General features: G+C 57.0%; 1 long non-coding RNA gene across 1 annotated transcript; it reads left to right on the forward strand.

The window, feature by feature from the left end:
- Nucleotides 1-931: 931 nt before the first annotated feature.
- On the forward strand, nucleotides 932-13,589 carry LOC142908066 (uncharacterized). Its single transcript, XR_012931567.1, has 3 exons — nucleotides 932-1,142; nucleotides 11,364-11,705; nucleotides 12,169-13,589. It is a non-coding gene; the product is annotated as an uncharacterized LOC142908066 (long non-coding RNA).
- The last annotated feature ends 1,991 nt before the right edge of the window (nucleotides 13,590-15,580 follow it).

Raw genomic sequence — 15,580 nt, forward strand, 5'->3', positions numbered from 1 at the left:
GGTCCAGACTAACGACCCCTAACGTCTCGCCCCCCTGTACCTCTGGGATGTAGACCGCGTTTGCATAGTTTAATTAGCGGCTCGTACGCTCCGCGCTTGCGATGCGTTACACTGTGCAAAGGCGGGGTGGGGCTGTAAGCGCGCTCACCAGTAAATCTCCGTCCCGCCCGTAAACAAACAGGCGCGGCGCGTGTTTCCCTCCCACCCGCGCTCCACGTGTGCCGACAATAACAAACACGCCCCTACCCTCTGCCCGTAAACAGACCAATCGCACACGAAGTGGTTGGAGCCGGGGGACGGGCGGGCTTTCTGCCGTGCGGGCGCCGCTGATTGGGGACGCTCGCTTGGCTCTGAGTTAAAGGTCCCGCTCATCAAACAGTCGCGCGAATACGCGCGACTGTTTGATGATCTCGCGACCAGACCCGTGTGCGGGTGCGTGACCGCGGCACCGCCACCCAGGTACGCGATCGCTAAGCACTATGGTGGGCAATCGTGCGGGCACGTAAACACCATCCGCTTCGTCTCGAGGTGCACAGCCGCGCATACACGTAGACACCCAGCGCACACTGCCCTCCACTTCACGCTCCCAAAAGACCACGCAACACAGTTGTTTTTCCACCCACTAGCGAATTGTATTTACCTGTGATGGTACGGTCAGTGGACGCTAACCTATCCCTCGGAGGTCTACGAGTCGATTTCCCCTACCGCTCGCCCCGCTCTCTATCCTGGATGTAAAACGGCTGAACTTACGCCCCTCTCACTCGTACTTACTTCTCCCCGATGTACTGACCGCTGTGAGGGAATGAGGCGACGAGCCTGCCGATGCTGGAGTACGTCTCACGGACGTCTCGGATGGCTGACTCTCCTGCTCCCGGGACCGCGATGATCTTGAACCAGAAGAACCCCCTTGCTACCGCCTTGGCGTCTGGTTGTTCCGAAAATGCCTTGGTTCCCTGCTGGGCAATGAGTCGTGTGTGTGGGCGTGTCATACACATGGCGCTCTCTATCTCTTGGCGGCAACTGCAGGCCTCTCTGCTGCTGCTGGATGACCGCTGAGTCGGCATGACGCTCGTCCCTGACGGTGCCCGATTGTGCTCGAAGCTCGTCTGCTGTTCGCCAGCTCCGACACACTTCCTCTCAAAGTGAGTATATTTTAAATCGGTAAAATATTGTGTGCATTCATTATCGTTTTATTATTACAACAAAGTAAAACACAAATGTCTTAAAAGTGATGACAAAGATGAGGAGTGGAGATGTCTAGTTTTGCAGGGGTTTGAGGTTCAATTTCAGTGGCCACCCCAGTTAATACCGCGGATGTAAAAGTCATCTGAGCAATATAGATTGTGGAGAAGCGACTTTTCCACCAATTGAAAAGCTCAACGAAGTGGCTTATTTCGTGGAAATGTAGATAAGCCAAATACTCTAAACTTGTGATGTTGATGTGGAGGGAAAAAAAACGGAAGACCTGGAGAAAAATCCATGCGACCACTGAGACAGACGTGGAAACTCCAAATATACAGGTGTCATGGTCGGGATCGAACCCAAATCCTTCTGCATACAAGGCGAGGGAGCAACATTTCACAACTGTGGCGCCAATTAAGATTGGACCTTGTGTATGTATACTCTTTGGTTTTTTCGGTAAAGTCACGTAGGTAGAAAAAGAAAACAAAATAAAAAAAATTCTCACGACGTTCGGATCGCAACACAAGCAATCGTCCTCAGGCGGAAAAAATAATCCAGAGTGGAACTGCTGATAGCGCGAGAGAGCTGTTACAACAAGTGGTTATATATGTGGCGATGGGCAAGCAAGCTGGGTCTGAGATGGAAAGCAATTCCATCCACGGACGCAAGCAAGTCAGTTGTGTTAATGGGGGAGATTTATTCTGCCTGAGGACGACCGTTTGTGTTGCGATCGAAACGTCGTGATATATTCTTCTTTGGTTCTTTCGGTAAAGTCACGTAGAATGAGAATAAAATAATAAATTGATAAAATAAAATAACACAATAATATTCTCACGACGTTTCGGCCACAACACAAGCGGCCTTCATCAGGTGAAGGGAGCGAGACTGTCTGGTAGGACATAGCACTTCATTGGCATGAAGTGCTATGAAATTGGGATTTCATTCCAGTGTATTATTTTCCTACTGCCAAAATTATTTCAGTACGATTTATTTACTTAATATGAAACAACTTTCCATGAATAATGAAAAAATAAAATAAGGTACATATAGTAATAAAAAATACATTTACAATTGTAAATGTTGTACATTTAGGCTCCTACATAGCCCGCAACATTTACAATTAATGACACATTGTAAATTGTTAATGTTGGATGATAAAGGTTGACAATGATGGTGAATGGTGAAACGTTTAAACTAAACTATTGCATTTGCTATGGAACACCTTCCAAGCTATTCGCTACTTTTCAGAAGCAAACTGTTGACTAATGATAGCTGAACGTAGAAGTGTTAGGGTCGCCGGCCCCCGGGATCTCCCCTGCCTGCGACCCTGTCCGCGAAGTACCGACGCTCCCAGACTCTCCACTAGTGTGGGAGCTGCCGCCGCCGCACTCCTCCCCTGGCGGGGAAAGGTCGTCGCGCTCCTGTTCCCCCCCCTGTGCCGTCCCCCCCCGAGTCCGGGTCTCCTGCCGGTGGGGCATCACCCTCGACCTCCCTGGGACCCGCTAGCGCTTCGCCGGCACCCAAACGCGACGCTCCCCGCCCGCGCAGTCCCACGCACCAATCACACGCGGGTAACAGGGGGTCAAAGGTCGGAGGGTAAGCGACGTCGTTCGTGCTCACTCCGACGCTTGGGGGGGTTGGTTTAAACGGGTTTAAAGGGCTATGCGATGGGCATGCGTGCGAGACGGGTATCCGCTCGCAACGCAGGAGTCCGCAGCCGACCGTTCGTAGCGCACACAATCCACGCGGCGCCGCTCCACACACGCGGCGACCACCGAGAACAGCAAGCGAACCCACGCTTCCACTCTCTTTCCACACCCTCGCAAAAACCACCACACCAGTCTGTTATGTAACGACCACCGCGACAGCAAGCGCACCCACGCTTCCGCAATAACCACACCAGTCTGTTATGTAACGACCACCGCGACAGCAAGCGCACCCACGCTTCCACAAAAACCACACCAGTCCGTTATGTAACCGCCGACGATTTATTCCACCGCGTCGGCGAGCCCTTATTTAACCGAGTCAGTCGGGATCAGCGGGGCAGGACCGATCTATCTCTCGATAGTCGGCACTACACTCTACCTGTCCTTCTCCCCTTTACCCTCTCCGGTTTTGCTCTTAAGCTAAGTCCCAACTCCCTCTCTCTCTCTCTTACTCACAGTTCGTCGTCACTGCTGTCTGGTCCTCGCGGCGCGTCGATACGTCCCACGGACGTTCGCGCGGCTGGACTCGGGAGTTGACGGGCCTGGGGTTGACTCGAGTAGCCAGAGACCCTTTTTCCTTCGCCCTGACCCGCTTTATTCTTTCTACATCAAAGGGGCTACCTGGTGCCGACTCGCGGGCCAATCAGCTCGCTGGGATCACCCGCCAATCGGTAGGCCCATCTGTATCCCAGCATCCCCCGGGCCGTTGCTTTCAGCGACGTCCGCATCTAAATTTACCTGCTCAGCGACCCTCCAGCCAGAGGGCGACCCTGCTTTCCCGCAGCTCGTGGCTCTGCCCTCCTACCTGCCTGCTGACCCGTGTGTGTTGTGTGTGCTGTCTACCCGCGGTGGCTCGGCAGCCCCGTCGTGACCATGTAATTACAACCAAAGTCACGGCGCCGCGGTGGGTGTTAGCGTCGGAGGAGACCGTCCAATTCCCTGGCTGCAGGAAACCGTGAAGATTATCCCTTTACGAGGGCTTCTGGGTGAAAACCTGTCGGCCAGGGTGTCTCCCCACGCGCTCTAATGGTGGGGGCGAGTGCGTGCGTGTGTGTTCCGGTGGGGGGGGGGGTGGGGAGGTGGTGGGGTGGGGCAATGTCGGCCTCGCCGCTCGGAGCGGCGAGATCGCAGGTGGGCCACCCGCCGATCGGCTCCGTGGCGGCGGCATCACATAGCCCCCCGAGGTGCCAGTCACCGTCCCGGGTTGACTGGAGCACCTCGCCTGGGCCGCGCCCACGAGGTAGCGCTGCGGGGTCCGGGGGATCCGCCCGGATCTTGTGGCTGGCCTCGGGGGAGGTGGCTCCGTCCTCGGGGTTTCCTGCAGCGGTCTCCTTCTCCACTCCAGTGGCTCCTCCGATCCCTCGGCACCTGGGGGCTGGGGGACAAACTCCGCGGCAGCGGGGTTTAAGGGGCGGCATCCCCGCCGTCCTCTGGCGGGGCCGGGACGCCTCGGGGCTGGGGGCACGGCGGGGCCCATGTAGTGCGCGAGGCCCCCGAGCACGGGTGGCGCAGGGGCACCGGGATTTCGCGGTACTCGGGCAGCGAGGTTCTCCCCCGCCGGGGCTGCCCTCCATGGTTTTAAGCGGCGGACGTTAACCACCGTTTCTCGGCCCCTCTCTCCACCCTGGATTAGTACCGTCCAGGGAGAGATCTGCCGTACCACGGTCCAGGGTCCCCGCCAGTAGGTGGTCAGCTTCCCCACCTGTCCGGCCCCGACGCGAGGGGTGTGTAGCCACACCTTGGTACCTGTCAAGAAAAGGGGGGGCTCCACGCGGGGTCGGGTGCTCTGTTCCTGTCGCCGATGCGCGGCCTCCCCTTGCGGGTAGGCCCGGTCCCGGACCCCTCGTAGGGTCTCCATCAGATGTTCCACGGGGCGACTCCCTTCCTCCGTTTGGGGTGGAGGAATGCCGAACAGCAAGTCTGCGGGTAGACGAGACTCACGACCAAACATCATTAGGAACGGAGTTTGGCCCGTCGATGTGTGCACCGTGGTGGCGTAGGCGAACAGGGCGTAGGGGAGGTGTTCGTCCCAATCCCGTTGGTTTGCGGCCGCCATACGCTTGAGCTTTCCGGCCAGAGTCTGATTCATACGTTCAACCATACCGTTCGCCTGGGGGTGGTACGCCGTGGTTCGGTCTTTCTGGATCCCGAACTCCCGGCACAGCGCCTGAAACAACTCGGCCTCGAACTCGCTACCCTGGTCGGTAAGGACTCGCTCCGGGATCCCGTGCTTAAGTACATAGTGCTCCACGAACGCCCGGGCTACTACCAGGGCCGTTTTATCGGGGATGGCCACCGCCACGGGGTAGCGGGTGAAGTATTCCACCGCTACGAGGATATAGCGGTTGCCCCGGTGGGATCGTGGGAATGGCCCCTGGAGATCGATGCCGACCAGCTGGTTAGTCCGACTGACGCGGAAAGGCCTTAGGGGTACTTGGTATCGTGCCGGTTTCGGCCCGCACTGCTGACAAGCGCGGCAGCCCTGTACCCAGGCGGCCACATCTTGCGTCAATTTGGGCCAGAGATACTGGCGACGTAGAGTCTCCCGATTGCGCCGTTCCCCGTCATGGCCCCCGAGCGGGTGGTCGTGTACCAGCCGTAGCAGCTGGGGTCGCACCTGGGCGGGAACACAGATGCACCCCGGCTGGCCGGCCTCGGTTAACTCCCGTACCACCCCGTTCTGCACACACAACCGGGCATACAAACCGCTCCAGGGCCCTGGTAGGGTGCTTTTCCCCTCCCGCAGGGCCGCTTCCACCGCCGCCAGATCCGGATCCCGCTGCTGGGTCTGCCTCAGCTGCTCGTCGCTCAGGCCCGGGAAGGCGCAGCCGACGTCCTCCTGGATCCGTCCGATCGGGGCGGGGTGGTCCACGGGGTCCCGAGTCGTGGGCCCTGTGCTCGCCGGGCGGCCGACTGGGTCCGCGCCTCCACCTGTGGGGGTCTCTGTGGCGCATACCGCACTCTCTCTCGCCGGGGGGGGGTTAGGTTCAGCGGGTTCCCGGGGGTCCGTTGCCTGTCGGCAACGTCCCCCCGTGAAGCACGGGCAGGCCTCCTCCGCCCTCGTCTCGGCACACACCGCGGGTCGCCGTGATAATGCGTCCGCGTTTGCATGCGTCCGCCCCGCCCGGTATTCGATCTGCAGCTTGTACTCCTGCAGCTGCGCCAGCCATCGGGCCATCTGCCCCCGCGGTTCCTTGAAGGTGAGGAGGAACTGCAGAGCATAATGGTCCGTGCGCACTCGACATTTCCTGCCGTATAAATACGGCCGAAACTGTTTACACGCGAAGATCACAGCGTACAATTCCTGACGGGTCACACAATAGTTCAGCTCGGCCCCGCTCAGGGTCCGGCTGGCGTACGCAATCACCCGTTCCACCCCTTCCTGCACCTGCGACAACACCGCACCCAGCCCGCTGCTGCAGGCGTCGGTGTCCAAAATAAAGTCGGTGGTAAAATCGGGGAAAGCCAGTGTGGGGGTGTGTGTGAGGTGGTCTTTGAGGGTGGTGAAGGCCGTCTGGCAGGCCTCCGTCCACTGATAGGGGTTCTTGGGGGAAGTGAGTTGGGTGAGGGGGCGTGCAATCTCGCTGAATCCCTTTACAAATCGACGGTAATAGGTGGCGAGCCCCAAGAATGACCTTATCTCCGACAGGTTTCTTGGCTGTGGCCAATCCACTACGGCGCGTACCTTGTCCGGATCGGTGCGCACCCCCGCCTCGCTGACGCGATGTCCGAGGTACCCCACCTCGCGCTGTGCGATGTAACACTTACGCGGCTTGAGCTTGAGATGAGCCGCTCGCAGTCGCTGGAACACCTCCCGTAACCTGGACCAGTGCTCAGACAGAGATCTACTGAACACGATCACATCATCCAGGTAAATCAGGCATTGCTCCCACTGCAAGCCCCGCATCACCAACTCCATCAGCCGCTGGAACGTCGCGGGCGCGTTGGTGAGCCCGAACGGGAGTACTCGAAACTCGAATAGCCCCATCGGGGTGGTGAATGCGGTTTTTGGCCGATCCTCCTCCGTCATCTCCACCTGCCAGTACCCGGACGCGAGATCGAGGGTGGAAAAATACCGCGCTCCGGCGAGGCTGTCAAAGGTGTCGTCGATGCGCGGTATGGGGAAGGCGTCGCCGAGGGTGACTGCGTTTAGTTTGCGGTAATCGACGCAAAACCGGGTTGACCCGTCCTTTTTTGTTACTAGCACCACCGGGGCAGACCAGGGGCTCGCCGAGGGCTGAATTATGTTATCGCGGAGCATGTCCCTGACCGCCTCTTTGATCTGGGCGCGTTCGGGTGCGCCCACGCGGTACGCGGGGAGTTTTATGGGTCGGGCGGCCCCGGTGTCGATTTGGTGCTTAACGAGATCTGTGCGACCCACGTCTGAATCGTGTTCGCTGAACACGTCGGCGTACTCCCGCAGTAACCCGCGTAGCTGATCGGCCTCTCCCTTGGGTAAATCTGCCCAAGGTACGTGTACCGCGTCAAGAAGGGGGACGACCTCGGCGTGGGGAGTCGGGCCGACTCGCCAGGCCAGGTCTTGTTGGTCCTCGGGGCGACCGGGGTCCTCCGCCCAGAGTGCGAATACCGAGTCGCTGGAGTGGCGCGCGTGTAGGGGGTGCACAGTGGCTACTGTGGTGCGCCGTCGTAGTATTGCTGGGGTGCCGTGGGGGTTAAACACACGCATGAACAATCGGCCCCCATCGGCGTTTACCAACGTGGCTGACCCCACAACCCCGTATCGTTTTGCCAACTCCGGGTGAGGAGTTAGCATTACCTCCCCCGATGGTCGGTGCGCGGGGTCGGTGGAGGGTGTCGCCACAGGTACCAGCATCTCGGCGAGCGGCCCGATGGTGACGGCCGTCGTCAGGGTAGCGGCCACAGGTGTGAAGCGGGGGCGATTCGGCTCCCGTCCCAGGAATGGAATCCGTTCCCCGCTGCCTTCCACGGTGGCGCACCGCTGTCGGGGCTGCACGTTGAGCCCCAGCTTTTCCAGGAGGTCGGTACCTGCGATACACTCGTGGCACAGCACACTCGAGACGTAGAACTCCTGAGTGCACACCTGGTTTCCGAGACGGACCTCGAGGGAGATCCTTCCCAGCAACCCCATCCCGGCTCCGCTCGCTGTGTGCAGCGCGCAATCCGGGGCCGGCAGGCGGCTCACGTCAACCCCGAGCACGCTGCAGTGCGCGGCGCTCACGAGTGAGGCCACGGCCCCCGTGTCCAGTAGGATCCGGGTGCGCTGCCCGTTCACCTGTCCTTCCACCAGTGACGTGGCCCCCGTGATTCCTGCCACCAGCTCCCGTAGCCAGTCGCCCGTCCTCACCGCGTCCTTGGGTGTTGTGGCCGTGACCTGTGTGGGTGTCACTTGCTTACCATTATTATTATCGTCCTTTTGTTTCGGGACCTCGGTGATTGCACCCCTAGGTGGTCCACTCTCTAGGGGGCGTTGGCGTTTAACCCTTCGGTATATCTAGCGCGGGCGATCTGTGGGCAGTCTCTCATGAGATGCCCCTGACGGCCGCACATATAACACGCCCGGGGGGGGGTGGCGGCTCCATAGTGGGCACCCTGCCCGCTCCCTCTCCCCCCCGTGCGCCGCTGCCCAGACTCTGCTTCTAGTCGGGCTACCCTCCCAGCTAGCCCTCCCAACTCGGTCTGAATCGTCTCTACCGTAGTCTGCAGCGTAGTCACATGTGCCCGTACTTGGGTTACGTTGTTGTCCACTTGGGTTACTTTGTTGTCGATCCCCCCGATGCCCGCCTGTATCCCCGCTACCCATCCCGGGGTGGTCTCGCGGGATACTGGAGGCCCCCTTTCCCGACCCCCTACCATCCTGGTGAGCTCCTGTTCCTCCTCTTCCTCCTCGGTGGACAGACTTGCGATGGTGCGCTCCCGTCCCAGTCCTCGGAGCTGTGCGCGTTCGCTAGAAATTCTTTCACATTTGCGCGCGCGCTCGACAAGGGCATCAAAGGAGAGGCGCGTACAGTTCACGTCTGGCTGCCACCACGCCGTGCGCATTAAGTATCGCTGGATTTGCTCTGTGGCCAGCTCCTCAATCGCTTCCATGGTGTGCCTCGGGCGTGCGATCTTTGTTAGCTCACGCACATCCTCGGCATAATCGCGCAGGTCCTCGCCGGGTTGGCGACGGCGTGCCTCTAAGGCCGCTTTTGCCTCCTCCTCATCGCGCGTACCGAAGCGCAGATCAAGTCGGCGCATCAGCTCCTCTAGCTGTGTCTGCGCGCTTGCGGGTAGGGCTTCCACAAAATCGGCTGCCCGCCCATCCAGATTCATATTAAGTTGACGTAGCGTCTGCGCGTCCGTCCACCCATTAATTTCCTTAGCCCCTAGGACGTTGCGGGCAAATGCTCTCCACGAAGGTGTACCCCGGCCAGTGAATATATGCCTTATTTTCGCGTGGGGTAACGCGGGGGTTCGTACCGCTTCTGACACCAGATTGTTAGGGTCGCCGGCCCCCGGGATCTCCCCTGCCTGCGACCCTGTCCGCGAAGTACCGACGCTCCCAGACTCTCCACTAGTGTGGGAGCTGCCGCCGCCGCACTCCTCCCCTGGCGGGGAAAGGTCGTCGCGCTCCTGTTCCCCCCCCTGTGCCGTCCCCCCCCGAGTCCGGGTCTCCTGCCGGTGGGGCATCACCCTCGACCTCCCTGGGACCCGCTAGCGCTTCGCCGGCACCCAAACGCGACGCTCCCCGCCCGCGCAGTCCCACGCACCAATCACACGCGGGTAACAGGGGGTCAAAGGTCGGAGGGTAAGCGACGTCGTTCGTGCTCACTCCGACGCTTGGGGGGGTTGGTTTAAACGGGTTTAAAGGGCTATGCGATGGGCATGCGTGCGAGACGGGTATCCGCTCGCAACGCAGGAGTCCGCAGCCGACCGTTCGTAGCGCACACAATCCACGCGGCGCCGCTCCACACACGCGACGACCACCGAGAACAGCAAGCGAACCCACGCTTCCACTCTTTCCACACCCTCGCAAAAACCACCACACCAGTCTGTTATGTAACGACCACCGCGACAGCAAGCGCACCCACGCTTCCGCAATAACCACACCAGTCTGTTATGTAACGACCACCGCGACAGCAAGCGCACCCACGCTTCCACAAAAACCACACCAGTCCGTTATGTAACCGCCGACGATTTATTCCACCGCGTCGGCGAGCCCTTATTTAACCGAGTCAGTCGGGATCAGCGGGGCAGGACCGATCTATCTCTCGATAGTCGGCACTACACTCTACCTGTCCTTCTCCCCTTTACCCTCTCCGGTTTTGCTCTTAAGCTAAGTCCCAACTCCCTCTCTCTCTCTCTTACTCACGGTTCGTCGTCACTGCTGTCTGGTCCTCGCGGCGCGTCGATACGTCCCACGGACGTTCGCGCGGCTGGACTCGGGAGTTGACGGGCCTGGGGTTGACTCGAGTAGCCAGAGACCCTTTTTCCTTCGCCCTGACCCGCTTTATTCTTTCTACATCAAAGGGGCTACCTGGTGCCGACTCGCGGGCCAATCAGCTCGCTGGGATCACCCGCCAATCGGTAGGCCCATCTGTATCCCAGCATCCCCCGGGCCGTTGCTTTCAGCGACGTCCGCATCTAAATTTACCTGCTCAGCGACCCTCCAGCCAGAGGGCGACCCTGCTTTCCCGCCGCTCGTGGCTCTGCCCTCCTACCTGCCTGCTGACCCGTGTGTGTTGTGTGTGCTGTCTACCCGCGGTGGCTCGGCAGCCCCGTCGTGACCATGTAATTACAACCAAAGTCACGGCGCCGCGGTGGGTGTTAGCGTCGGAGGAGACCGTCCAATTCCCTGGCTGCAGGAAACCGTGAAGATTATCCCTTTACGAGGGCTTCTGGGTGAAAACCTGTCGGCCAGGGTGTCTCCCCACGCGCTCTAATGGTGGGGGCGAGTGCGTGCGTGTGTGTTCCGGTGGGGGGGGGGGGTGGGGAGGTGGTGGGGTGGGGCAATGTCGGCCTCGCCGCTCGGAGCGGCGAGATCGCAGGTGGGCCACCCGCCGATCGGCTCCGTGGCGGCGGCATCACAGAAGCTTATCACGTTGAAATTCATAGCAGCCAAATAATCTAAACGCAAATTTGTAAATGTGTAAGGGTAACGTGAACAGCAAGAGAAGGTAGTTTCAATGGGAATGGAGCAGGCTTAATCGATAGTGGTGGTGAGTTTGACGACACATTTATATTCAAGAGATCTAACCCAAAAACCTCTATTATGGAAAACATTGGTCACGAAAGCTGACATGTTAAACGGAATAAAAACAAACATTTGAATCGAGTGTAAAATAAGTGTGCCCATTGATTTAATGATTATCAAATTAAATTTGCAATGCAGAGGTTTCGTTGATCAAATCTAGCGTACATTAGTGTAAATGTTTTTTTCACCTAAACGAAATAATTATTGTGCAGTCGTGCTTGTGATGTCACAGGGGATTTTCTAACCACGTGTCATGACAGGAAACCTGTAACAATGCGTCACGGCCGGAACTGATGACGTCCCCACTGGGAGTGCTATAAGAACGCACGCTCGCACTTGGCACTCACACACGGACTTTGACAACACAAGCGGCAAGATGCTGATGCTACTGCTGCTGCTGTTGCAGTTCTGCATCAAATTTGTCCGGTTCCTCTTCTCCCTCTTCGTGGGCAACATATGCAAAGCTTCACATCTCATCCCCAAGCCACCATGCCCGAACCCTGGCACGGATTCACTGGCATGGACTTTGGTATTGCTCATGATTGGGTTGATGGTCATGACGGTTTTCATTCAGGTCATGAAGCGGCGTCATTGGAAACATGGTAAGTAGAAACATGCGGTGTGGGTGTATGGATCTTGATGTGAGGTTGTGAATCTCGATATATATCTGTCTGAAAGTGCGTGTGTATGTATTTGTGTGGGAGTGCGTGAAGTTTCGTGCTTTTATTTTTTCATCACGTTTCCTTCGTTGATTAAAAATAAATTTGTAATAAGCGGAGTTGAAAAAAATTGAGCATAGCTGTAAACACATCTCATCATGTGCTGGCAACGTTACCCATTACATGCTTTAATTGTAAAGTTATCTTCTATATTACCCGCTGATAACTCAAGACACTTCAAATTTCAAATTTTATCGAGGGTAACTTTTCCACTGGTCTGTAAACAGACGTGGAGATATGTCAAATACAATACAGTTGCAAATAAAGTTATCACTACATTGCAGAGAAAGTACATTTTCTATTTCAGTCCCTTTCCTAATGATGATCCCTGTTTCACACTTTTCAGCCTTGTTAACGTTTGAAGTGCAAAACGCGATGCTTCGACAGCAGAACGAGAATCTGGGGCGGAGAAGATCGAAGCTGCACGAGGAAAACACGACGCTACGTGCAGGGATGGAGGTGACTCGTCAGGAGTTCGTGGCGATGCAAGCGGAGACGATGCTACAAGAGCGAGCGATGTGGCAACATGGGATGCTGCGTCAAGGAAATGAGAGGCTGCATTTGGAGAACGTGACGCTGCTTCGAAAGAAGGAGACCCTCCTTCAGGAGATTGAGACGCTTCGTCTTGCCACTGCCGCCGCCACCGCCGTTACCAATGCCACCCCCGCCAACACCGACACCAATGCCAAGGAAATCACCGCCACCGCCACTGCCACCAGCACCGCTATCAATGCCACCAACAGTACCGCCATGGCCAAGAAGAAAAAATCCAAATTTTCTTGGTTCAAAAAACATTTTCATTAATTTATGATGGGGGCAATTTTGGGAATAATTTAGTTTTTAAATTACCCATTTAAAAAGTCACACACACTTACACACAAAAACATCGACAACCTTCAGCATAAAATACCCATACAGGTGCTTTGTTTTCGTGGGGCCGTGTGATGGTTGAGGCCCCACCACTGAGTGAAACTCTTCAGGTTCATCCGACTGGGCATCTGCTCTCATTACGAGACACAGAGAGATACGGATATAGACATGGAGACAGTCAAGGAGACACACGGACACGGAGATGAAGACAAAGGTCTCCCTATAGCCTTGTTGTATATATTGTTTTGAAAAATAATAATAATAATAATAAAACATACATTCTAAAATTGTAATTTTATCAAAATAAAATAGTTATTGAAGTATGCAAATATATTCAAATTATATAAATTAGGCTCGGCTTCGTTGTCTCGGGTGTATTACCAATACAATGATTTTCGCTTTAACTTTTACTGATAATGTTTTAGTGTTATTACGTCCGGTCTCAGAATTCAGAGCTCGCCACAGGATACAGTTCTTATAATTAAGATAATTACGCATGAACTGAGGAAGGAACCACTCAGACTCTTCTGTGTTAAGAAACTTTAATATCTAAAAACACTCTAATTTCCGAACACACTTAATGATCGAAATTGCCACCACAGTACTCCTGTATATGTCCTACTCATCGATCAATACAATTAACCCTCAATGGTTGCGTTGTTTAAACTGAGCAATAGAACAATTGGCTAACTCCTCACAGTAGCACGTCAATACACGACGATAGAAAAAGTTCTTAAAAATGACGGAACCGTGCTCAAGAAACATGTGGCCAATGGCAAAAGTGGACATCAATGAAATAATTTGAAAGATTAAGCAATTAACAGAATGTCTCTAAACAATAGTGTATGTGTGATGCCGCCGCCACGGAGCCGATCGGCGGGTGGCCCACCTGCGATCTCGCCGCTCCGAGCGGCGAGGCCGACATTGCTCCACCCCACCACCTCCCCACCCCCCCCCCCCACCGGAGCACACACGCACGCACTCCCCCCCACCATTAGAGCGCGTGGGGAGACACCCTGGCCGACAGGTTTTCACCCAGAAGCCCTCGTAAAGGGATAATCTTCACGGTTTCCTGCAGCCAGGGAATTGGACGGTCTCCCCCGACGCTAACACCCACCGCGGCGCCGTGACTTTGGTTGTAATTACATGGTCACGACGGGGCTGCCGAGCCACCGCGGGTAGACAGCACACACAACACACACGGGTCAGCAGGCAGGTAGGAGGGCAGAGCCACGAGCGGCGGGAAAGCAGGGTCGCCCTCTGGCTGGAGGGTCGCTGAGCAGGTAAATTTAGATGCGGACGTCGCTGAAAGCAACGGCCCGGGGGATGCTGGGATACAGATGGGCCTACCGATTGGCGGGTGATCCCAGCGAGCTGATTGGCCCGCGAGTCGGCACCAGGTAGCCCCTTTGATGTAGAAAGAATAAAGCGGGTCAGGGCGAAGGAAAAAGGTTCTCTGGCTACTCGAGTCAACCCCAGGCCCGTCAACTCCCGAGTCCAGCCGCGCGAACGTCCGTGGGACGTATCGACGCGCCGCAAGGACAAGACAGCAGTGACGACGAACCGTGAGTAAGAGAGAGAGAGAGGGAGTTGGGACTTAGCTTAAGAGCAAAACCGGAGAGGGTAAAGGGGAGAAGGACAGGTAGAGTGTAGTGCCGACTATCGAGAGATAGATCGGTCCTGCCCCGCTGATCCCGACTGACTCGGTTAAATAAGGGCTCGCCGACGCGGTGGAATAAATCGTCGGCGGTTACATAACGGACTGGTGTGGTTTTTGTGGAAGCGTGGGTGCGCTTGCTGTCGCGGTGGTCGTTACATAACAGACTGGTGTGGTTATTGCGGAAGCGTGGGTGCGCTTGCTGTCGCGGTGGTCGTTACATAACAGACTGGTGTGGTGGTTTTTGCGAGGGTGTGGAAAGAGAGTGGAAGCGTGGGTTCGCTTGCTGTTCTCGGTGGTCGCCGCGTGTGTGGAGCGGCGCCGCGTGGATTGTGTGCGCTACGAACCGTCGGCTGCGGACTCCTGCGTTGCGAGCGGATACCCGTCTCGCACGCATGCCCATCGCATAGCCCTTTAAACCCGTTTAAACCAATCCCCCCAAGCGTCGGAGTGAGCACGAACGACGTCGCTTACCCTCCGACCTTTGACCCCCTGTTACCCGCGTGTGATTGGTGCGTGGGACTGCGCGGGCGGGGAGCGTCGCGTTTGGGTGCCGGCGAAGCGCTAGCGGGTCCCAGGGAGGTCGAGTGTGATGCCCCACCGGCAGGAGACCCGGACTCGGGGGGGGACGGCACAGGGGGGGGAACAGGAGCGCGACGACCTTTCCCCGCCAGGGGAGGAGTGCGGCGGCGGCAGCTCCCACACTAGTGGAGAGTCTGGGAGCGTCGGTACTTCGCGGACAGGGTCGCAGGCAGGGGAGATCCCGGGGGCCGGCGACCCTAACAATATGGTGTCAGAAGCGGTACGAACCCCCGCGTTACCCCACGCGAAAATAAGGCATATATTCACTGGCCGGGGTACACCTTCGTGGAGAGCATTTGCCCGCAACGTCCTAGCGGCTAAGGAAATTAATGGGTGGACGGACGCGCAGACGCTACGTCAACTTAATATGAATCTGGATGGGCGGGCAGCCGATTTTGTGGAAGCCCTACCCGCAAGCGCGCAGACACAGCTAGAGGAGCTGATGCGCCGACTTGATCTGCGCTTCGGTACGCGCGATGAGGAGGAGGCAAAAGCGGCCTTAGAGGCACGCCGTCGCCAACCCGGCGAGGACCTGCGCGATTATGCCGAGGATGTGCATGAGCTAACAAAGATCGCACGCCCGAGGCACACCACGGAAGCGATTGAGGAGCTGGCCACAGAGAAAATCCAGCGATACTTAATGCGCACG

Source organism: Petromyzon marinus (genome assembly GCF_048934315.1).
Source record: "Petromyzon marinus isolate PM22_M1 ecotype Great Lakes invasive population chromosome 68 unlocalized genomic scaffold, UKy_Petmar_22M1.pri1.0 chr68_unloc.4, whole genome shotgun sequence".
NCBI lineage: Eukaryota > Metazoa > Chordata > Hyperoartia > Petromyzontiformes > Petromyzontidae > Petromyzon > Petromyzon marinus.